Source organism: Branchiostoma floridae, chromosome 7 (genome assembly GCF_000003815.2).
Source record: "Branchiostoma floridae strain S238N-H82 chromosome 7, Bfl_VNyyK, whole genome shotgun sequence".
In the NCBI taxonomy this organism is placed as follows: domain Eukaryota; kingdom Metazoa; phylum Chordata; class Leptocardii; order Amphioxiformes; family Branchiostomatidae; genus Branchiostoma; species Branchiostoma floridae.
The window spans coordinates 12,926,250-12,950,579 of record NC_049985.1 but is presented as its reverse complement, the minus strand read 5'-3'; the positions used below and the strand labels follow the sequence as shown (position 1 = coordinate 12,950,579).

General features: G+C 39.4%; 1 protein-coding gene across 1 annotated transcript in view; it reads right to left on the bottom strand.

Annotated features, from left to right (window-relative positions):
- LOC118419785 (cGMP-dependent 3',5'-cyclic phosphodiesterase-like) overlaps positions 1-24,330 on the bottom strand; it is a gene marked incomplete at its 3' end in the record, with an annotated part of 53,112 nt that overhangs the window by 27,497 nt on the left and 1,285 nt on the right.

Below are 24,330 nucleotides of genomic sequence, written 5' to 3'. Positions count from 1 at the left end.
AAACCTATATCCATTGTTATAAAAAACAGGGCATTTGGGGATATCAAGTCGACGGACGGTGGTTTCAAACTGCAGTATTTTGAAAATATTGCAATTTGAAACCACAGTCAGTCAACTTAAATCCTTAAATACCCTGTTTTTAGAAACAACGGATAAAGGTCACCCTACGGATAAAGGTGAACCAACGTTATCTCATGAATCTGCAGTATCAACTATCATAGTATTGGAATGGACAACTATCTACCACAAGGTAATGTACTACGTGCTATAGCTGTAAATCCTGTAGGATTACGATAACGCTGCCGGAAAGACCAGAAATACATTTCACATCCATCTTTCCTCCTTTGAAGATCAAACGCTGTATGGTCACTTCAAACACAAACAGGCCTTCCAGAATGGCAAAAGAGCAATTGAAAAAGAATTAAAAGAATTTATTGTTCGGTTCACTATACTCTGTCACAGTCTGTACATTGTATGTTTGGTCATTTGGTCAACCTTCCTGACCACTTAATTTTCGCGATATTAAAAGGTAACTTTTTTTATTTTTACACTTGCTCAGTTTTTGGTTCAAAGAGGATGGCATCCATATAATCAAATCAACATCGCCTAACCCTAACCCTAACCCTAACCCAAATCCTAACCCTAACCCTAACCCTAAACCTAACCCTAACCCAAATCCTAGCCCTAGCCCTAACCCTAACCCAAATCCTAGCCCTAGCCCTAACCCTAACCCTAAACCTAACCCTAACCCAAATCCTAACCCTAACCGTTAACCCTAACCCTAACCCTAACCCTAACCCTAACCCTAACCCTAACCCTAACCAAAATATAGGGGTATTGAAATGTAGGGGTGTCAGGAGATGCATAGGACAGACTATCCCCTCCTGAAACATAATTTATGAAAATTTTTATTGGCCACCTCAATGACAATTCAATATAATGGAAAAAGAGCCAACTGCAAATACAGTTAATATATGTAGTTTATTCCTAGAGATGGACTTTGAATAGATGTCATTTCCCTTTTGATTATCCCATCTTCCTTCTTTCCTTTAAGTACATAATTCTGCATACCACTGCATTTTGTTTGCACTAAGTCTTTGGTGAGGGTCTTTAAATAAGGTTTATATATTTCAAAGCTAAACAGGATAATCTTATAAACTAGAAAGGCCGACATTTGCTTGGGTGCAAATACAGCATATTTCAGCCATACCCATTCCCACGCAACATTGGACTGTTCCAAGTCACCCCTGCGCAAAAATGCAATGTTTTAATGTTAAAGTTATCCCCAAAAGAGAACTAATATTGTGAATTGATTCCATGTCAAAACAGAGCTTGCCCAATATGCCCCGGGCCCATATGGAAGAATATAATCTTCCACAGGAGCGCCTATGCATAACTGATTGGTTTTTAGAATTGCGGCAGCGCCTATTTTTCCGAAGGTGAAAAAAAACGCATCTTCCATTCAGAAGATTTTCGTCATGAAATTACATGACGCCATTCAACAATTTCCACTTCGATAACTAGGTCTAAGTACCGTCATAATCTCCTTGTGATGTGGGTACATGTATTATTGCAGTGAACTTTTTTTAAGCAAGTAGGGCATACGTTTTAATAATTGTCAGTTGCAGGTACTGTGTAGTAGGAGTGTTGTTTTTTTGTTTCAAGCTGAAAACTTCAATCTTCTTCTTGTTTTGTATGAGCCATTACATAAATGGAGACGTCTCGAAATTTTACAAGAATTTTACCACTCTGTCGCTTCATTTCTTTTCTGAAAGATCCCAGGACCAACAAGTTAATTTGATTTTGCTTTATCTATATATTTCATTTTCCTTCGAATTCTTTGTTGAGTATATGCCCCTGCATACCACTGTTAAATTGTTTTACTTTGTATGCAATCAGCCATCGGACGTAACCTTGTCTGAGTGTTATAATTCCTGCTCGTAGCGTGCGAGACCTGGAGGATAGGTGTTTCTACTTTGTTCGGGGGTTTCTTTTCGGAGGTCAGTGGTGATACTCTGGTACTGAGAGTGTTTTATTGGGCTCAAACTATGGCAGTTTAAAGTTACTTACAATTTGAATGTACAAAGTTTACGTCAAAAAAGAACAACAACAACACTAGAAGTACCTACATTTGTTCGGGAAAAATACATGCATTCTCGCCACTGTCAAACTTACGTATCAAAACTAAACGCAAGCCGTCCAATTTTCCCTGTCCAAATCTGCCGAAAATGATTGATAGTGCCATGCGGAATGTTGGTAAATTCATCGACACTAACGTTAACGTTCATTGCACGCGTACCGTCCGCTACCGCTCAAATGACCCTGTCTGAACTCCAAATCCTCGCAAACTACAATTTCAAACCGGGCACAGGGTACCATATGGCCACTGTAAGGCTGTAATAAGCATCTGTTTGTGTATATACGGGATTGCAAGGCCCCGCTTATGAATATTAACTAGCATTCGCCTTTGTCGTCGCTGATTGGCTGGCGTCCATAAAGTAATTATCTCTCGCTCTCCCCAGACCGCTGGCACCTGGCACGTGTGGGCTCTGTGGTCACTGGAGTTCACGGCAGGAAGCCGAAAGAAAACCAATTTCCCCTCAGAAAAGCGCTGAAATTAAGCATTTTAAAGTAGTTTATGTCCAAAATTTTACTTGGATCATTTTACCAACTATCTAATGCCTATCTACACAAAATTTAAGGTCATTCCATTGTAATTCAAGGGTACAGGGGGCCACAATATACCGTTTTGGTCAAAACATGACCTTTAAACTTCAATAAAATCATTTTAGAGGCAGATATGAAAAAAATGAGAAAAAAGCACCTTGGTATTGACCCACTCTACCCTTGTGCCAAATTTCAGGTCATTCGGTCACGGAACGACGGAGATGAATCGCTTTGAAGATTTGACAGGAGAAAGAAAGAAAGAAAGAAAGAAACATTACGAATACTAGAAAGGCCGACATTTGCTTAAGAGCAAATACAGCATATTTCAGCCATACCCCTTCCCACGCAACATTGGACTGTTCCAAATCACCCCTGCGCAAAAATGGAACATCCTCTTAACAGTACATTATCCCCCAAAGTGGACTGGTATTGTGAATTGATTCCAGGTAAAAACAGAGCTTGCTTCTATTTTTCAGAAAATGACAATAATCACACCTTCCATTCAGAAACTTTTCATCATGACTGAAAATTGTTGAATGACTTCATGTAATGTCATTAACAATTTTCAGTACGATAACTAGGTGTAAGTTTAAAAAAGTATAAGCTCCTTGTGATGTGGGTACATTTATTATTGCAGTGAACTTTTTTTATTCAAGTAGGGCATACGATTTAATAATTATCAAGCAGGTGCAGGTACTGTAGGAGCGTTTGTTTTCTTCAAGCTGTAAAACTGTTAAACTGTTTTACTTTGTATGCAATCAGCCATCGAGCCTATTCTTATTTTAGTTTAACAACTTCCTGCCAGACCCGGAAGATACGATTGAACCTTGTTCGAGGATTTATTTTCGTCTGTCTGGTCAGTCTGTTCATACCCTGGCGCTGAGAGTGTTTTATTGGGCTGAAACTCTGGCAGTTTAAAGTTACTTACAATTTAAATGTTCAAAGTTTATGTCAAACAACAACAGCACTAGGAAATGTGGCCACTATAGACAGGTGGTCACTATAGAGAAAATGCTGATCTATTGACTAGGAGCCATACGTTACACATGATTTCAGTACACTGATCATTAATCATATAAACATTGCACAGGTAAGCCAATTGTTTAGATGTACAATTAAGTTCAAATAATTCTGAAGAGAAATATTGATGAGAAAATAATCATTTTCGCCACTGTCTAACTTATAATTACGTATCAAAACTAAACGCAGATTTTCTAACTAACACACCTTTCGCCGACTTCATCAAAGGACCGCCGGCTATCAATCAAACACGGCTGTTGATTAGACTTAGAGTTTCAAACAGTCATGTGCTGTGTGCCAGTTGACAGCAAACTTCATGCTACGTGATGTTTTACATTGCTTGGACCTTCTTTCCTACAGCGGTGCTTCTACAAAATATTTAGACTGTAACACTGAGTCCCACATGTTTTATAGAATAGAATTTGACGCAGAACAGCGTTTTTTGCTGGGTATTTTTCTTGAAACATGTCCGTGGGAATATCAGCGAGGCGGCGACGTAGGGATATCAGACCGTCAACAAAAGTCGCACGGCGGCTAAAGGCGCAGCGAAGATACTAGCGCTATAAATAAGCGCTTCAACTAAGGATGGCAACCCGTACAATATTTTTGTATACTGTTGAACTAAGTAAAGTTTGTTGTTTATGAGGTTTTAGTTGTCTTTGAAGCTTTGACCAGAAATATAAGTCAAACTGCTGAAGAGAAGTAAGTGACTGCTACGATTATCGTAGATATGGCCCTAAAAAAACTGATAAAAGAAGCCTTCTCAATAGTCTAAAATGCAAGAGCTTCCGGGGGGGCTTCGCCCACCTGGGTCCCCCCCCACAGTGGCCCTGCCCCTGGACCCCGCCTGGGACATTCGGCGGCCCCCGGACCTCTGTCCGACGCTTTGAAAAAATCCTGGCGAGAAGTCTGTACGGCCTGAGTCTTCAAGTTAACGTATTGTGTGGTCCCGCTTATGAATATTAATTAGCCTTCGCTTTCCTCTTCGCTGATTGGCTGAACCATTAATTGAATTAACTCTTCCTGCCGGCTAGACGCAGGTGCAGATGTCGGCTCTGTGGGGTGAACGTCCGAAAGGTCATGGCATGGAGAACGAAAGAAAACCAATTTCCCCCCAAAAAAGTGCTGTAATTAAGCCTTTTACAGTACTTTATGCCAAAAATTTTACTTGGATCATTTTACCAACTATCTTATGCCTATCTATACCAAATGTTACTCATACCAGGGTACAGGGGTGCAAAATATACCGTTATAAGACCGTCAACAACAGTCGCACAGAGCTAACAGCGCAGCGAAAATACCACCGCTAGCGTTTCAACTTCGGATAACAAGTTATAAGTACTGTTGAACTCAGTAACGTTAAAGTTTGTTTTTAGTTGCCTTTGACGGTTTGACCTGAAATAGTGTTACGCTAAACTCCTGAAGAGAAGTTAAGTGACTGCTGCGATTATCATAGATATGCCCCTAAGAACTGATACAATATAAAGCCTTCTGAATAGTCTAAAATGCGAGAGCCTTAGGCGGGCTTCGCTCCCCCTGGCGGGAACACTGCTATATACGAGATCATGAGGCCCCGCTTATGAATATTAATTAGCCTTTGGCCTCCTCATCGCTGATTGGCTAGGTCTTTGATTCAATTAACTCTCCGGCTGACGCGCACAGGTGTGGCTCTGTGCGGGGTCACGGAAGGTCACGTCAGGAGGCCAAAAGAAAACAAATTTCCCCTCAGAAAAGTGCCAAAATTAATCATTTTAAAGTTGTTTATGTCAAAAATTTTACCTGAATCTTGTTACCAAGTATCTAATGCCTATCTATACCAAATTTCAGGTCATTTAATTGTAATACCAGGGTACAGGAGCCAAAAGTGTCCTTTTTTGGTCAAAAATTGGCCAAAAATCGCAAAAATAAGCATTTTGTTTCACTGTACACCAAAAGTGTTATTGAATTTATATGAAGGGAATATCAAGGCACATCTGTGTCAAATTTCAGCTCATTCGGTTGCAATACCAAGGTACAGGAGCCAAAAGTGTCCTTTTTTGGTCAAAAATTGGTCAAAAAATCGCAAAAATAAGCATTTTGTTGTACTGTACACCAAAAGTGTTATTGAATTTATATCAGGGCATTATCAAGGCACATCTCTGTCAAATTTCAGCTCATTTGGTTGTAATACCAGGGTACAGGGGCCAAAAGTGTCCTTTTTTGGTCAAAAATTGGTCAAAAAATCGCAAAAATAAGCATTTTGTTGTGCTGTACACCAAAAGTGTTATCGAATTTATATGGGGGCATTATCAAGGCACATCTCTGTCAAATTTCAGCTCATTTGGTTGTAATACCAGGGTACAGGGGCCAAAATATACAGTTTTGGTCTAAAATTAACCAAAAAATCTCAATAAAATCATTTTAGAGGCAGATATGAAAAAAATGGGAAAAAAGCATCAAGGTATTGGCCCACTCTACCCCTGTGCCGAATTTCAGGTCATTCGGTCCAGGAACGGCGGAGATGAATCACTTTGAAGATTTGACAGGAGAAAGAAAGAAAGAAAGAAAGAAAGAAACATTACGAATACAATATATTTCACCATACTATGTATGGCTGAAATATAACAATATATTTCACCATACCATATATGGTATGGCTGAAATATAATCACGAACTATACACTGTCACAAAAACCACTGAAGAAACAACTTGTGCAAACCACTGTTAAATAGAATACAAATAACATTCACCTCTAATGGCACTTAGGGTAAATGCTAAATTGGACTCAATATTTTGGGGCACATCAATTCAATTTGTTGGTTCTTGGATTTTTTTTAGAAAACAAGAACAAAAAAAACAACAGGTTGAAATCTTTTTTTCTAATTTGCAAAAAGTCTCAGGTAAAGAAATGGGGTAGTAACATGCATTGGCATAATACCGGTCATAAGCCTTATACCGGTCGATTAAAAATAGTGGAACTTAAAGAGATCTACACATGCAACAATAGTTATTTCTGAGGTATGCACACTTCAGACATCTAGGTGTCAAATACATCATTTACAAAGCATCGAAGACAACAAGGCCAAAAGTTTTCAGGTCATTTTCGGGGCAGGCGAGCTCGTCGTGGGACAAACACACTGTCACGTTCATCGCCAGATTTGTAGATAATAATCACATGTGCTCACGGCACAAGACGAGCATGATTCAACAACAATCTTGAATTTCTTTTGGTGACCTACAACTCGTGTAAAAGTGTGAGGAACCGTTGCATTATCGCCCGGATCTACGGCTGAATGGGTCAAATTGAACGTACGCGGCCATTTTCCCACCATTTTTAATGCTACGGCCAGCAGTAAAGTTTTACGTCATAGCGGTTGTGACGGACTCAAATTAAATGAAAATTCTTGTCAGTATACGCCCATTTTCTCATGACTTTTTGTATGCTCATGCAGATTTTTGTTTTGTGCAACTACTAACAGGAAAGAAAGGAACAACAGAGGATGTATAAAGGTACATAGCGGCAGTTAATTGTGCCGTGTTTCGTTCGGCCGGTATAGTGCACCCCCTTCCAACCACGCGCCCGTTCTCCGTGCAATTCCGCGGTGTGTTCCAATTACGATATTATGTTTTTAGCAGGACCTGTGAGAGAGACAAAATAATTTACACAGAAGAAGTGGAAAAGGTAAGCTGTAACAGCAACATGTAACTGGAGAAAATGATGCGTTGATCATTTGCCAAATTAGCATTGCTTGAGAAATTGCAGTAAACCGACCGGTATTATGCCAATGGATGTTATAAAACATAAAGATTAGGCATAACATAAGGCATTGAGCCACTCCGCCACTCTATCTGGCATCATGCAAAGAGTCCTGCGGCTGTTTGGGAGTAACTCATCCTTGACAACAAAGCAGAGTTTCACAAGAGTTGATGTAGTACCACAGTACAGTTACTGTAGTAAAGTGAGTAGTACAACTACAAGTTTCACAAACACCCACACTATCTGATAATTATCCTTCCAGATGTCGGGACGCATTTTATAAACACGCTGAAGTTGTCAGGGCTCCCCAAGTTGTTGAACGAATACTGCGGACATGTCGGATGAAATTTTGCCAATATCTGGACTGCGACAATAAGAACTGTAGACACCGAATAAAGCTGACTGTGACCAGATGTCAGAGTAGAATACAATGTAACTGTGTCTAAATCAGGCCTATATTAATTTGAAGGTTGCTGAATGGCTTCATAGTAATTTCATGTTGAAAACTTGCTGAGTCAAATGTGTGTTAATTTCTTATTCATTTTTCTGAAAAATAGGAGCAGGCGATTCCGAAAAACAATTAGTTAAATTGGTGTGGCCTTAATCATAATGTGCAATTAAAAACACCTTGGTAGTAAAACAAAGTACATGTGTACACATCATCTAGCAAAGCCAGACACCTTTTGTAGACCATTGGCAGGTAATATATACAGGTTTGACTGCTGACAAAAGGTTTTGACATTCACAGCCATATGCACTTCATGTAATTACTGTAACACTAAACCTGCCACCAAAATGTCAGCTTATTTAAAATGGAAACACTCACGAAGTATTAAATCATAGAGGGGAAATGGGCAAAACAATAAACCTGTACATAAGGGCATTGATTCATCATATGGTACTGTGACATTTTGCCATGTCTCCCACAGGCTCTCAGTACGAAATACATTAAATCAATATATAAAAGGTGCACATTTCTTTACTACAATTACTATTTTTAATAATCTGGAGCTGCCATTAACTGGTATTATCTATATATAAAAAGCTGTGACCAGTAGTATAGGCAGCTACATTGGTAACCATATTCCATATTGGGTTAGGAATAAATACTAGCCTGTAACCAAAAGAACAGGTGGTTTCTGATGTTCCATATGCATTCATGTTCGCTTTAATCTTCAAAGCAAAAGGTCTCCGTTTGATCAATTGAGTTCCCTGTAATTCAGTCACCATTCATCACATCAAATGTTTGACACCTATGCATTAACATGCTAACTATTCTGCAAAATGCCACAGTTGAATGCTCTAAATGCTTTTGACATTTTGTGAATATGGAATATTACATCCCTCACACCCAGCATGCAAATATACCAGTGAAAATACGCCATCTTTAACACAGAAACTGCATTTCTACATTGCACAAATGAGAGTGAAATGCTAAAGACCTTACCATATTGCCGGGGTTTTTGTGGTCTGTATTTTCCCCATGAATAAAGAGAGGAGCCTTGTGGGATGATTGGATGACCTACCTCGCAGCTTCAATAAACTGATATTTATGGCCAAAGCAAGTTAAAACTTTGGGTAATGAAAACTGACTTGGAAAATTCACTGTCCCATTTGTCTTGTCAAATGAAGAAGTATCTTGAAAATTGTAATTTGTTAAGTAACTGTACCTCATACAAAGTATATAGAAAGAACTGGTTTTTCATTTCTGGAAAATTTGTGTCGCTGATAATTACTGCAATGAAAGGGAAAACATGCAAGCTTAGCAACCAGGATTAAGTGGCATCAAGTAATTTTCAAACTACGTCATTCACGTTTCCAGGTGTTACGCAGCACAAGTACTATCTATTTCAGCCAGGTATCTGTTGGGAGGGCTTAACACAATAAGGACTCAACATGCATAAAATCAACCATACCCTATAATTAAGATATCAGCTTTCGTCTTGCGTTTCAACCTAATGACTCAATGTAAGAATTCCTTAAAGGGAGAAGAAAAATTGGCTGTCGCAATCTTCAAGCCACAAAAATCCTTTAATACCATTTCTGCCAATTAATTACAAGACAGGTATAGGTTGCCTATGCCTTTCCATTATCCGGGTAATTGCATGGCTTCTTTCCTGTCTGTCTTTTCAAGCAGCTGTGACCAGACTGCCAAAGAAAAGAGACATTGTTAAGGGAGGATTGTATGAGCTTTCAGAATGATTCTTCCATCTGTCTCCCTTTGATTATAAGAGACAGTGAGGTGGGATTTGAGGAGCTCAGGAAACTTTGGAAACCTCATAGTTTCCTCCATGAAATATGACCTCCACATTTGCATAATCTATGCATGGTTCAATACACCTTTTACTAGGTAACATGGATGAATTATTAGCAATTTTACATTTAAATTACAATTTACTATCATCTATTTTCATTAATTAAGCCAAACTTCAATTAACTATATATGTCACCTGTGGGTTACATGTTTAAATCATATGACAAAAAACACTGAAGTTATACAATTTCCTAATCAATTATGCAAATTAAGCCCTAATTTGAAAAATCTTTGTCTATGCTAGCTGCATGCCAAATGCCATTTGTTCAGATTACTCTGTGAAAGATTTCTATGTGAAAGATTTCTAACAGACACACTCCTGCAGCTCCAAATTAAACTGTTATCTGCCACCAAAAAGTCAAGATCGTAGCTTGGTCAAGAAAAAAAATATACAAAAAATGCAAATTCAGCTGCAGTTCCCAGGTCAGCCACCAGGTGACCCATAGTCGATCATGACCTACTCACATCTATGTACCAAATACCACAATCTATCCAGAGGTTCTAAGTTACTGCTGTGGAAACACACTCAATTATACAAATTGTACAAATTCAAATTACAGCACGAACAGTGAGCAGATTAGAATTGCAGTGAGCAGAACACTTTGGACTAATAATTTGACCATTTGCAGATCAAAGTTACATAATTACACTGTATCCGATTACAATTGAGAAAATATTATCTCTTACACACAAATCACACTGACCCCCAGCAGGAGAAAATGAAAATTAGCAAGATTTTGTGGTATATACTAGTAAATCACGAGATTTTTTAAAACAATCTAGAGATTTACGAAGACAATCTTGAGATCTTGAGAGACAATCTTGATATCTTTAAAACAATCTTAAGATCTTTTAGAAAGTCTCAAGATTCTTTGCAATGATCAAAAGATATTTCCAGACATCTGAAGACAGGGGAACTTTCAAAACATCTTTAGATTTTTGCAAAGCGTCTTAAGATTTTTCTAAAACATCTCAAGATTGTGTCAAAACACCTCAAGATCACATCAAAACATCTCAAAATTGAACACAAAATCTGAAGATCTTTGGTAAAAGATTTTTTTTCATTTTCAAAAAAGGGTAAAGACACTTTGATCATAGAAGTACCATTATACCATAGAAGTTTTTCACGAAATATCATAATAAAATTTAAGCTGTAAAAGGCTACAATCATTAGTACAAAGTGATCTGCCCAGTCCAACAATAATCTGATCGTTGTTTACAACTCAATTCAGCTACTCTGTCATGTGACCTTTCCAACAGTGCAGTAATGTTACTGGACAGGCACATATCTTGAAAGAGAAAGATATTGTGAGCATCATTTCCTTAAAGATCACAAGTGCCTTCTTCTAACAATCTAATAATTCAAATTAGTCCATTTTTGATTTTGCTATGTCAAAATTTACAAGGCTATAAGCAATACCGGTACCTCGGATGCCACCTCTCCATTTGGCCCAGCCATAAAAGGACAGAAATAATGACAGAAAATAGGTGAATTCTCAGCGTTTTCTACTGTTCAGTAGGGCAATATTTTCAACAAGACTGTACTCCTCCTATTTTCCCATGATTACATGGGAAGGCTCTGGGAATTTCTGAAATTCTAGACACATTAACAAGCTAAAGGATATATATGAAATAAACAACCCCTGGTGTTACCTTAAATTAGAATATCAAGAGAATAATATCCCAAGAAATTGGGATCTAAATGAAAAGCAGTCAAGGTAGCAAGGTCTAGCTGATTGTTGATCAAAAGTAATTTGCCGAAAGTGCAGTTTAATTGCAATAGACTAGGGGGCAGGTATGAAAGCACAGTCATGAAAGCATGTAATAATATAGAGATTAATGTTATATGTCTTGTCAATGAATATTTGTTCAGCATAAGTAGCACTGGTACTAAACCCACCAATGCACGATCATAACAAAACAGACAATATCATTGTAAAGGGTAATAAACAAGCTTTCCAGTGATATGCAAAGATTTGATCATTGACAACCAAAATAAGTTTCCAAACTTTTTGTATTGAGTTAAACTTTGTATGTCAGGCTCTACAACACACTTAGCTGGTGTGTTACGCCGAACGGCGGTTATACCGGCTATATAGATACAGATACAGACAGATACAGATACACGAGGGTCTGCATGGGGGGGTCTTGGTAACGCTTAACGGTGAATTCAGGAGGCCCGGTAACGGTTAACGGTAAATTCAGGAGGCCCGGTAACGCTTAACGGTAAATTCAGAAGGAGTCACAAAACATAACACCGTTGAAAGTAACATTGACGTGCATTCCTATTCATACAACGCTAGAGTAGTTATATCAATGGGGGAAAATATCCTACTAATGACAAAGCAAAAGGTGCCCAGAACCCGGAGGAATGACAGGGACAATGTCCATGACATCTGTAAATTAACGGAGGTAGAGTTCCCGGCCCGCCACAGAGATGGCGGAAGCAAATTTCTTATGGGGGGGGGGGGGGTTGAACTATTGTTTCAGCACATGGAGCGCCGAAGGCGCGAAGCATCTCAGGGGGATCCGGGGAAAATTTTTAAATCAAGACCCTCTTAAATGCTGTTTCCTGCATTTTCGGCAAATTTTGCCGACTGACTAAGCTAGGTTGATTTTGACATTTTCATCAAATTACACAATGATTATAGCTCCACCCGTGACATATTTTACCATTTCAAGCTCAGAAGGCACGAGACGTTGCAATATAAGTCCGGGAAAATTAAAATCTGGACCGTCTGAAACGCCATTTACTGCATTCTGAAGGACAACTTTTGCTGTAAGACGAAGCTAAATTAAATGACATTTTATTTGAGAGAAAAGTTTTTTTGTGCCTACCCACGCCCCTAAATATTTTCACCATGTCATCGTGAGCGCCAAAGGCGCCAGCCGTCGCAAGGAAGGTCCGGAGAAACCTCATTGTCTGCATTCTAGGAGTACTTTTTGCCCGAAACTAAGCCAAGTTAACACTGAAATCTGTATGAGTGATAAAGTTTTTGAGTGCGACGCTTCCGCAACATATTTTACCCTGTCCAGAGCCGAAGGCCGGGAGGCTCGGAGAAAATTTTGAAATCTGTACCCTTTGAAACGCCATTTCCTGCATTTTCCGGGGTTCTATCTGGCATTTGACTTCGTGTGTATAACGGGTTACGAAGAATTTCTTGGTAACGCTTAACGGTGAATTCGGGATAGCAAATAACGGTTAACGTTGAATTAAAACGACCAATAACGCTTCACGAAGAATATACCGATAACGATTAACGTTAAATTAGAGAGGGTCGGTAACGATTAACGGTGAATTAAAATGGCTTGTAACGCTTAACGGAAAAAGGCATGCAGACCCTCATACACAGTTTCATAGCCACTGGGATTGCCTAATTTTCCCACAAGTCCTCCATCCCAGCTAGGATAAGTGACAGGCTCTTTGACGGGTCCCTAGAAACTAGTTCAAGCACCACACATTCAAGCAACAGCTGTACACTATGGGCTAATACCATGTCAACCAGATAATACATTCTTAACTGACTTAAATGGTCTAAAAATGTGAGTCAAGTACTAGACAAATGGCTTTTGTCCAATTTGACACAAAGACTGACCTGTTTAAAGCAACAAACACAAGTCAGAGAATTCCTGTTTGCTCTTTTTAGGAGTATGTACATTCTGTATCATTCATACAGTGCGTTTCTGTCCAGGCTATAAAAATATGTAACGGGGGGTCCAAAGTACAGTAAGGTCCAAAGTACGGTATCATTGTTGCGGAGACATGCACGCATAATTGCGCATGGTAAGTACAACTAGTTATGGACTAAACCTTGTTGTAAATAATTGCAAAGCGGAAGTATGTGTTGAAGTTGGTCCCAGCAGATAAAGATCGAAAAAATTGCACAAGTTTCACTCCTTCCTTACAGGCTGACGAAGGAACGTGATTCACGTCATGTGACCATTCAAATGTAACACAAGACGACTCACAGCTATTCGCAACAACTCACAACACGGCTTCAAGTTATGTGCAGTTTAGCGCTTTTCCTCATGACATCAAGGTAAGTAGACATCTCTGGATTATCCCTTGGACGTTTCCATTTGTATAAGTTATACTTTGATAACGAAACATGTGATACGAGAACGAAAACATTAAAAAAATCTCACTATACCTGATCGACTTCTCGTTCTATTGAATGCCCATATTTAATTCAAACCCCACAAGGTTAAAGAATTAATCGCTTACTATTATCGTATTTTGTTGAGTACAAGTTGAAATACCTAAGTCTTGTAGGCCATGTCAAGTCAAGTAATAAAACAAACAAACAAAGGGGTGTATTTTCTTTGTTATATCTGATCAATGGTGGATTATTTGTGAAGAGAAATCTAAGTTGTTCACAAACGACATTTGTCTCGTTGTCAGATGGCGTCAAGAAGGAAAAAATACACTCAGGAAGACATGGATAGCGCTCTAAAAGCATTGCAAGAGATGGATGGAAACACAGTAAATAAAACAGCAAAGGAATATGGTATTCCTCAATCTACTCTGTATGACAGAGTAACGGGCAAATCGAAAGAAAGGATGGGCAGACCCTCCATCCTCTCACCAGAGGAGGAGGGGGCCCTTGTGTTCTATGCCAAGTATCTCGCTGAAAAGGGGTTTCCCCTGACAGTCAGGGAGATTAAAGCCCTTGCATACGAGATCGAGAAGAAAAGTGCCAAGGGACGGGGAGAAGAACCTCGCTTCAAGGACTCCGGGCCGGGGAAGAGATGGTGGAAGGGATTTAAAGGCCGTCATCCCGACCTCAATTTCAGGTCACCAGATCAACTCAATAAGGAACGAGCAGCCTTTTCCACAGCCGGCGCAGTTTTTAAACATTTCGAACAGCTAGAAGAAATCTTGACGGATGCAAAAGCAAAGGACAAAAGACCCCACACTTCTTCCACCACGGCGACTCCGACTGCCGCTTCTTCCGCAATGACTCCAACTACCGCTTCTTCCTCTAAACAAGACACAATACCTGCCAGTGCTTCTACTACTGCTTGCCCCACATGTAATACACCCTGTACAGCTTGCAACCCGCTGCAAAGTCCTTTGATCCAAACCCTCATCCCACCGGAACTGCATGACATCCTCATCCCAATATCACCAGCAAAAAAGTCATCACGCTGCAATCTCAAAAGACAACTGACAGGCAGAGTTTTGACGCACACAGAAGAAATGGAAGAAATGCGGTTGGAAGAGAAAGAAAAGGAAGAAAGGAAAGAATGTAGGAAAGAAGAGATGAAGAAGAAACGCGAGAAGAAGGAGAAGAAAGAGTTGGAAAAGAGGCTACAGAAAGAAAAGATACAAGCTGAGAGTGAAAAGAAGTTGGCAGAAAAGGAAGAGAGAAAACGAAAGAGACAGGAGGATGCAGAGGCAAGGAAGAAACAACATATCAGGCACGTTTTTTTCCATACTTATTGTCTTTTTTAAATACAATATCTTATCTTTCAAAATTTTTTTCCCAGGCTGATATTAAATGTTTATCATGTTTGAACTATCTGACTCAATTGATGGAGTTATCCTGGTTCATTTTCTATATACATCGAATTCAGATATTTAGTATACAAAGCATGTAATATGAGTATAGCAAATACAGACACAATAGAATACGTGGTCTTGTCAGCAAAACTACATATATTCTACAGTTTCCTTTTTACTATCTTTAAGTTATGAATGATGTCTATGTTTTAGTTGTGAATGACATTTTATCGTCAAATCAGATTTATGTTTTGTTGTCATACTCCACCACAGGGAGGTTCCAGCCGTCCCCATCCCATGAAGCCGCCTGCGTGGTATGCAGAGTACGAAATGGGAGAAGATGAAGAAGCAGAATACAGAAGAGGGATGATTCAGTTGAATTGTAATCCACATGGGTTGTCTGCCTATAGCTAATTCTGTCCTTACAAGATTGCTAGCGTTCTTCTTACGCCCAGGATTGGTTTACAGATTTGAAAACTAGCTTAAGCCATAGTTAGGACAAAAGGCACGCGCATTGTCATAGAACAGTTACCAGACTTTGGACCTCCCGATTGGTTACATCACCAATATCCATCCAGCTGTTTAATCTGCTTGCTGGATTGGCTGCTTAATGCTCAGTCCAACCACAAATTGCTGGATGAATCACCGGCTACAAATCGCCCACCAAACTGCCCGCCAGCTTGACAGGTTGATTCTCATTAAGTCCTCTTAAGGGGGCTGTACAATATTTAGAGGGGGGAAGGCTTCTTTCTTTCTTTCTTCGCACATAACAGAGGGCCCCAATGGGAGGGTCCCGACAACGCTCTATGCTAAATTCTGGTGGCCGGCTACGTAGTACGATGAATTCAGGAAGCCTCTCTACACTCTACGCTAAATTCTAAAGTTTCCCCTCACATTATGCAGAACTCATCACCGAGCGAATGAGCATTTGTGTCAAAGATGGTATTTATGATACATAGAGGTGACAAAAGTTGAGTTAAAAGTATTAATGGTAACCGGCGGCAGAGTCAGCGGCAGCAAATTTCTAACGCGGGGGTGCAATATTGCTAACCGAATTTTTATCATCTTGGGCGCCGAAGGCACGACAATCCTAGGGGTTCCCGGGGCATGCTCCCCTGGAAAATTTTGAAATCTTGACCCTCTAAAATATTATTTCCTGCATTTGAGGGGCAACTTTTTGCACGTAGACTAGGCAATACTTAATGCCGCCAAAACAGTTACTCAATTAAAAATAAGCAACTGGATATGATTTTGCTGGAGTAACTGTTTTGGCATGTCTTATTACCTGCATGTCTAACCTTCATGGACGAATCTATAATGCAATTTCTATTAAAAATACCGTTTAAGTTTTTGAGGGCGACGCCCCCACCATATTTTCACCATGTCCCCGTGAGTGCAGATGGTGCGGGGCGTAGCAAAGGAGGTCCACGGAAATTTTGAAATCTCGACCCTCTGGAACGTAATTTCCTGCATTATGAAGGGACTTAGGGTAATGGTTAGGGCAGGTTTGATTCCGCTATACACACAATTCATCCATGACGTTTTTCGCTAAATTCCGGGGAGCTACCACACATTACGTAGAATTAAAAGAGTCAATTACGCTCTACGCAAAATGCACTGATTACGCTCTACGTTGAATTAAGCGATCCGTCTACGCTCTACGTAAAATCAAAATGGCCGATTACGCTCTACGCAAAAGGGCATTAGGGCCCCCATAACAACATGGCTTAAAAACAAAATGTATAGAAATGAAGTACATGTGGGGGGTGGGCAGAAGCCCATGTGGCTTTTCTTGGGCCTCCCCCAGAACTAAGTCGCAGAAATAATAATCATACATAATTCTGCTGGTGCACTGGAAGTCAGATCAAATCTTTTTTTCAAAACACATGTATTTCATCATCATCATCTAGGGTTGCCCAGACCATTCAAATTCACCCTCTCAACAGGATATACAGTCAAACATGACCTTACATGTTTACACTTACATTTCAGTGATACTGGTATTCTCATTCCTGCAAGGTACCAAACCCAAAGTGCTCACCTCTGCACCGTGTGTCTGTGACATGAACAAGGAAGTTCCAGTCCTGTAAAGTGTTACACTTCTTGTCGGCATCTGTTGCAATGGGTATTGATTAAAGATACACAAAGGTTCCCCAAAACGGAATAATAAAAGTAACGGGGTATCATTTTATACAAAAAAAGCTGTTGGTTGGGCTATGCAGGCTGTTACAACATAGCAAAAATATCTACCAGACAGTGAGTAGATAATTACTCACAGAATACTTGAGTCAATGCAAACTCACCTGGGTCACTTTGTGCCCACGAAGATTTATCACTAATAGTAATACTGATCTGTATAATAGACATGCAAGATTGAGCGTGACATGTCATTTGTTGCCATCAAACTCCCGGACCTTATTTATGAGTTGTTTGGTTCTACTTGCCAACATATTGCAGTAGTGTTTATGTTAAGGCTTCCTAATGTTTATTTGAACACAAATAGAGGTGCATAAATCCTGTCTGTCTGTGTCAGGCTGAAGTTTAACTTCGAGTCCAGGATTTCCTGCAAAGGTCATTTTGCAAAGGATGCAGATTTCTACTGCATAGCCTGGCAGTACTTGCCCTTCAGTGTAACACACCATCTTTGGAGGCAAAAAACGGTTTATGGTTATATCACACTGCACGACCCAACATACTAAACCTTTGCTCACCTATGCAAATTAATTCCTATGCAAATCATTATGAACATCTTTGCCCAAGCTACCTGCATACCTAAAATGCAGGCAATCCGTCGTTCCTTTCTGCAGTTATCCTCTTTGGAGTGTCTTGACAAAAACACCCCTGCAGTTCCACAATTAAATGTTAGGGGACTGAAACTTGTCCCACTTTGTCATGATGTTAAAAGCTATCTACCACTCAAATGTCACGACCATATCACATCTGAGACGAGAGATACATTGAAAAAACTGCTATGATAGAATATTCTCATTAATTATGCAAATGTACTCCTATTTTGCATAATTAGTATTTTATCTTGTACAACATTGTCTAAGGTACCTACATACCAAAAATCATGAAAATCCGTTGTTCCCTTCTTGAGTTATCGTCTTCATAAGTTTTTGACAAAAATGCCCCTGCTATCCCAAAACTAGACGCTAGGGGGCCCAAACTTATGTCATTTCTTTCTGAGCACAAGAGCTATCTAACACTCAAAAATCGTGACCATAGCATGTTCAGAACACCAAGATAGCAAAACCGGAAGTTGCGCTGCAGTACCAAGGGGAGCTGCTAGGGGGCCCAAAATCTAATCATTTCCAGCTTTCATCACACCCTACCAACACACCAAGTATCAAACCAATCCACCCAGCCGTTCTTGAGTTATCTTGTTTACACACAAACACACAGACACACAGACAAACGCGGGGTAAAATATAACCTCCATGACATTTCATGGAGGTAATGAACTATCCTGATCAAGTTGATGTCTCTGATACATGTATCAGGGTTGTTGTGGCCAATGACAGTTCCTTGTTCTTTTCTGAGCTGGCATTAGATATTTGGTTCTTCTACCTGTCAATGTTAGACATTTGTAGCATCAGTTAGACAATGAGAATCTACTTAATAATATGTTAACAGGTTTTTAAACAAAATCTTTTCTTTCATGCTTAGCTTGCAATTAGGCCATGTTGATTCAATGATATGGACTGTTTGATTATCTTATGGGGATGCAAAACTGCCTTCAAACCTTACAGGACAGGTGCAGGAATGATTATAAACAAATGACTAAACACAAGGTATATTAAACAATAGATTCTTAATTTTTGTTCTTTCACATCTTCTTTGACTTTGGAATACACTCCAGATGGCATTCTACTACATTTTCGTATTTTTTTTTCAATATTCTATATGTAATTGTATGGCATACAATGTTCCATAAAGGCATGATCAGTGGAAAGGTCTATGCTAAAACTTCCAAATGAATATGAAGTGTTTTGTATAGAAGAAGAAATTGCTCTTCTATAGTTACAGCTACACAAAATCAGGTTAAAGTAGAGAATTGTGGCTCTACATGCGGTGTTTGGATACATTTCCATGGCACAAAATCTAATTTGGCACAGTGTCCTTTTTCATTTCAATCAATGATGTAAAACAGACCTTGAATGCCTGGTTTGGTCAAGGGTTTTGAGAAATTTGCATATTTCTTACAAGATCAGTTTCATGGTCAAACCATCTGCAAGATAATTTCTAAGACTGGTATTGCATAATAATTATCAAGTTTCAATAGTAATTTCCATATTCATGTGCAAATTACTGATTCAATGTCAAGGATTGTCAAGGATGTTGGAAGGAATTTTTATCCACTTCTGCAAAAAATTTCTTTGAATGCATATAATAAGTGTGCGCTGTTGGTAACAGCCATTGTTAGGATAATTAGTAGTAGTTCGAACATAGCCACATTAATAATATCATAAATAATGTATAAAATGGGTTATCAATAGTAGGGCACTTTGTGGCTGTCATTCAAAACCAACCTACTTTGTTCCCTTTACAAAACAACATAATGTTCCGCCACTACAACAGTAATCAGGTTTCTTGAACGTCAACTAGTCTCTTAACCCAAGGGATCAAGGTCACATCCCAGACCTTCTGTGTCAGGTCTGGTGGGGAGCAAGGTGTAAAGCAAAATGAGACTGCCTTTGTCTGTACTTGACATGTGAACCTGAGAGCTTTGTCATACTTTACCTCACCTGGTTACCCTGTCAAGTTGCACAATACAGGTGCTCCGTGTGGATACTGAAAATGTTGGCAATTAGTCCATAGCTTAAAAGGAAACCATATAATACTAACAGCAAAATATGAATAAGTTGACTTTTCCCCACACAAATTTGCACTGTAGCTCTTTTGAAAATATATCTGTCGATCTTTCCTCCCAAAAAGTCATCAATGTGATCTAATAGGTGATTGACACTTAACCTTTCCGGATGTTAAACTCATTAACGAGAGAAGTAGAGCATGTGGAAAAACATACAGTCAAACAGTCAGTAAAACATACATTAAGTCTGTTTGATTTGCCATTCTACTAAGCAAGCTTTGTATACACAGGTATATTAAAAACGACCTAAGGTTGACAGGTTTGATAAAACTGCACTTCAAAATAAGATAACAACTTGTAGTAGACCTCACTGACGCTACATATTATAGCAGTTGGGAAAAACTGACATTGAAGCAATAAAAATTGTTTTCAGACAACAGTACTAATTTGTTTTCTAGTATTGCCAATTTGTGTGAGTATAACTCAGTACCACCCTGTGTTTATTCCAGGATATAGGGACGTGGAAAAAGAAAAGAAAACTCTAGTGTCTAATATTTTTTCAACCTTCCTGACTACTAGTACATACAACTTTTTTAGGTCAAACTTTTTCCTACATTCATCATTTTGTGGGTTCTATAGCGGATGAGACATCCATATAATCTAATCAATTAATTGGCCTCTCGATGATCTCCAGAGATGACTCCCAGCTGTTTGATGTCTGACTCTGAGAGGCATTTATACCAAAAAAGGCTGACTGCTATCTCTGTGGAGCAAGGATCACTTCCTGTTTATCAATACTTCTTCTTGTTCCTTATGTCTGAACTTCTGGCCACACTTTCAATTAAGGTGTTCATTATCATCTATTATGGCTTTAAAAAACACCTTGTGCTTGTCCTTGTGAGTTACTTAAGCTGACAGCAGCATGATTTTTTGACAAATACATTCATTTAGTAATCCACACATAGTGCCAGTTAATTTATATGTTGGAGATATATATATAAAGAAATAGAATAATTCCTTCATTTATTAACAGCATTGATTGTGTTGAATATATTAACTGTTAATTCCCCACATAACGGGGGGTGCTGTAACTTCGGATGTGCTGTAACTTCGGATGAATTTTTGATTGTCTCTTTATGCAGAAATGAGGCATGTTTGTCTTCATCAACAGTGCTGAATAAAATCGCGAAGAACCCAAGTTAATGCACAGAGCTTTCGTCTGGATGAAACACGGTTTTGAGTACAATAATCGATTTTTGCGTAACCAAAGAATTTGAACATTTAAAATGGCTACGTTCGAAACAAGGTCACTGTGTAGTGGCGCCTCTTACATTTAACTTACTCAACAATCATCATGCAAATTTAGTTGTTTTAGACATGAGACATAAAGCTATACAAAACACCAATAACTTGGGTATTGGGGAGTTTATCTGGCAATCAAACTGACCTGAAATTACAAAGTAATCGTGGCGTCGAACGCCCTCCCCAAGTTACGTCACGGTCATCTGTTGACCGCTGTTCGAAAAAGTACCTACAACAGTGCAGGCACCTCTGGTCGCGCTGTACAGAAGTCAAGTAGGGCTCGCAAATCGGTAAAATTGCATTTAATCTAGCTTGTACCCGTCGTATAAACTTGAGTTTGAAAAATCTCAGTGACCGTCTGACGAAACACGACGCGACTGGATCATTAATGTAGCAAACTCATGTCTACATGAAACCTTACACTCCCATAAAGTTCGCGACAGGCTTTGAAGTCAGCGCGCGGCCCGCCCGATCTGACAATATGCAAATCGCTGAGTGCATCATAACAAGAACATAATTGAAAGTGAATTTCTCATTGCTTGCCTAAAAATAAACCAAGAAAAATACAGCTTGCGGTCCCAAAAAAATCGAGGATTTGGTTAAAAGATATCAATGACTTTGCACTGCACTGATGGAGAATTTGCGGCATACTTTGAGATCACGTGCCGGGTGCCATGCAGAGGTCAGCATATCTGTTTCCGGTGTTACCATGCCTGCCGACACATTCGGCATTCTTGTAACAAATTTGTGGCATTTTGTGCGCTCATACTCAAGAGCCATGGGTGTGAAAAGTGTATTTAGTCTCATCGCCATACGAAGAAACAGATCGTCAGCGTTGAAGTGACTTGGAATGCAACAAGCGGCGTAAACAATCGCTAAGTTACAGCGGGCCTCGCATTGGAGGAAACTTACGCACGGTCCAAAAATACGAACCAGGGGGAAGATGAAGTTAGTTGACACAAAATTCTTCTTTTTGTTTTCTTAAAATCGTTCCAATGAGTCAAAGAGAGACAGAGGTATTTGTAATCCGAAGTTAGGGTACCCTATTTAGAATGGAACAATGTGGAACGCAATATCTATAACAACAACTTTCTGTTTTACCGGCCGAGATGCATGGTGTAAATCATGCACAGACGATGTAAAATAAACTCCTGAACGGAAAATTCCCAAACACCACCACGCCCATTTATCATTAGTCAAAACGCAACAGTTTTCAGACAACTGACACTGCTACAATACGATGTCGAACTCGTTAATTTACGTCCGAAGTTACAGCACATTCCGTTATATTCCATAAAAATATGCAAGATAGATGGTTACACAATCTTATGTGCAGATCAATCTGAAAGCTAGTTATTATGTCCTTATGTAGGGTTATCTATCAAGAAGACCCGTTGCTGAGCAGTTGATGTTGGCAGTCAAAAATTCCAGTCAATTGAAATGAAAGGGCTACGTGTACAGCATGCACAACCTCATATTGGGCTTAACCTCTGCTTACTTCAGCATGACCTTATGTTTAGGATCATGCATCTTAATTGTTATGAGCTTACATTGCTTGGCTCAAAAAATGTTAGAATTAATTGAATATGTAGAGAGAGAGAAATACTCTGCCAATTAGGATTTGAAACTTTGCCACTCCAAGACCAATTTCATCATTAAGTTACCACTCCTTTAGAGTCATAGAGCTCAATGACTAGGCATCCCATGTGGCTGTTCCACATTACCAAGTTTACTTGCTTCTAAGTGCGTCCTAAAATCAATCAAACTCATATGTCATATGAGCTTACAACAAGATCTTGACTCGATAGAAAAGTGGGCCTCCGACTGGTGCATAACATTCAATGCAGGTAAAACTGAGGAGATGATCATAAGTAGGAAACGGGACCAGACTCATCCTCCGCTGTTTTTCATGAATGAAGAACTAAAGCCTACTCAGAGCATAACTTTGCTTGGTGTCACTATCACCAATACTCTAACCTGGACCCCATTCATCAAAAGCCTTGCCACAAAAACCGCAAGAAGGCTGTTTATCCTAGGACGCACCAGGGACCTTCTCCCTCTCCAAGCCCGGATAACAGTATACAAGGCATATATCCGCCCTCTAATGGAATATGCGTCCCCCATATGGAGTGGCGCTGGCACAACAGCTTTAAAGATGCTAGATAGACTTCAGAGCAAAGTCTCTGCACCTTCTACCGGCACATCTTCCTACAACCTTCCCAGGAACTTTCAGGAATCATGCCGACACGCGCAACCGGGACACGAGTAACCAGATCATCCACAAGAGCTCACCCTTACCTTGTTAAAGTACCGAGATCAAATACCCAACTTCACCTATCATCTTATGTACCACGAACTAGTAGACTCTGGAATTCACTTCCAGCATCAGTGTTTCCAGCAAGACCCGACATGAACATTTTCAAGACAGCTGTTAACAAATTTCTTTTGAACTATAATTCTCAGAGCTAGCTTCATTGCATATGTATATAATTGTATATTTGAGTTGATGTAGACGCTTTTGGGATGTACATATGAGCTAATGTAAACGTTTTTGGATCACAATAATGTGCTTAATGTTCGAGGCTACTGTAATGTAAATGTGACGTATGACTGCTTTACTTTGTATCGTATGGGCCGTATATCATCAGCATGATGTAAATATTCAGGTCCTTTTGTACTGATTAAAAAAAAAAAAAAAAATCATGTAGAGAGAGAGTTGAAGAGTTATACCCTGCACATTGGCATCCAACCTCAGTTTCCGAGACCAACAGCACCCTACATCAAGCACTGGGCACTCTTAGCTGGGACTTTGAAACTGTCCTTTACACCCTTCACAGCTTTGATCATGTCAGACTTTTGCTATACATCATATGACATGCACAATTGGTACTAGGAGGCCTGAAAGGCACTTAACACCACTGCCTAGTGACAAGCAGCATGTCAGTTCAAACAGCTGCAACATCTGAGTTTGTGT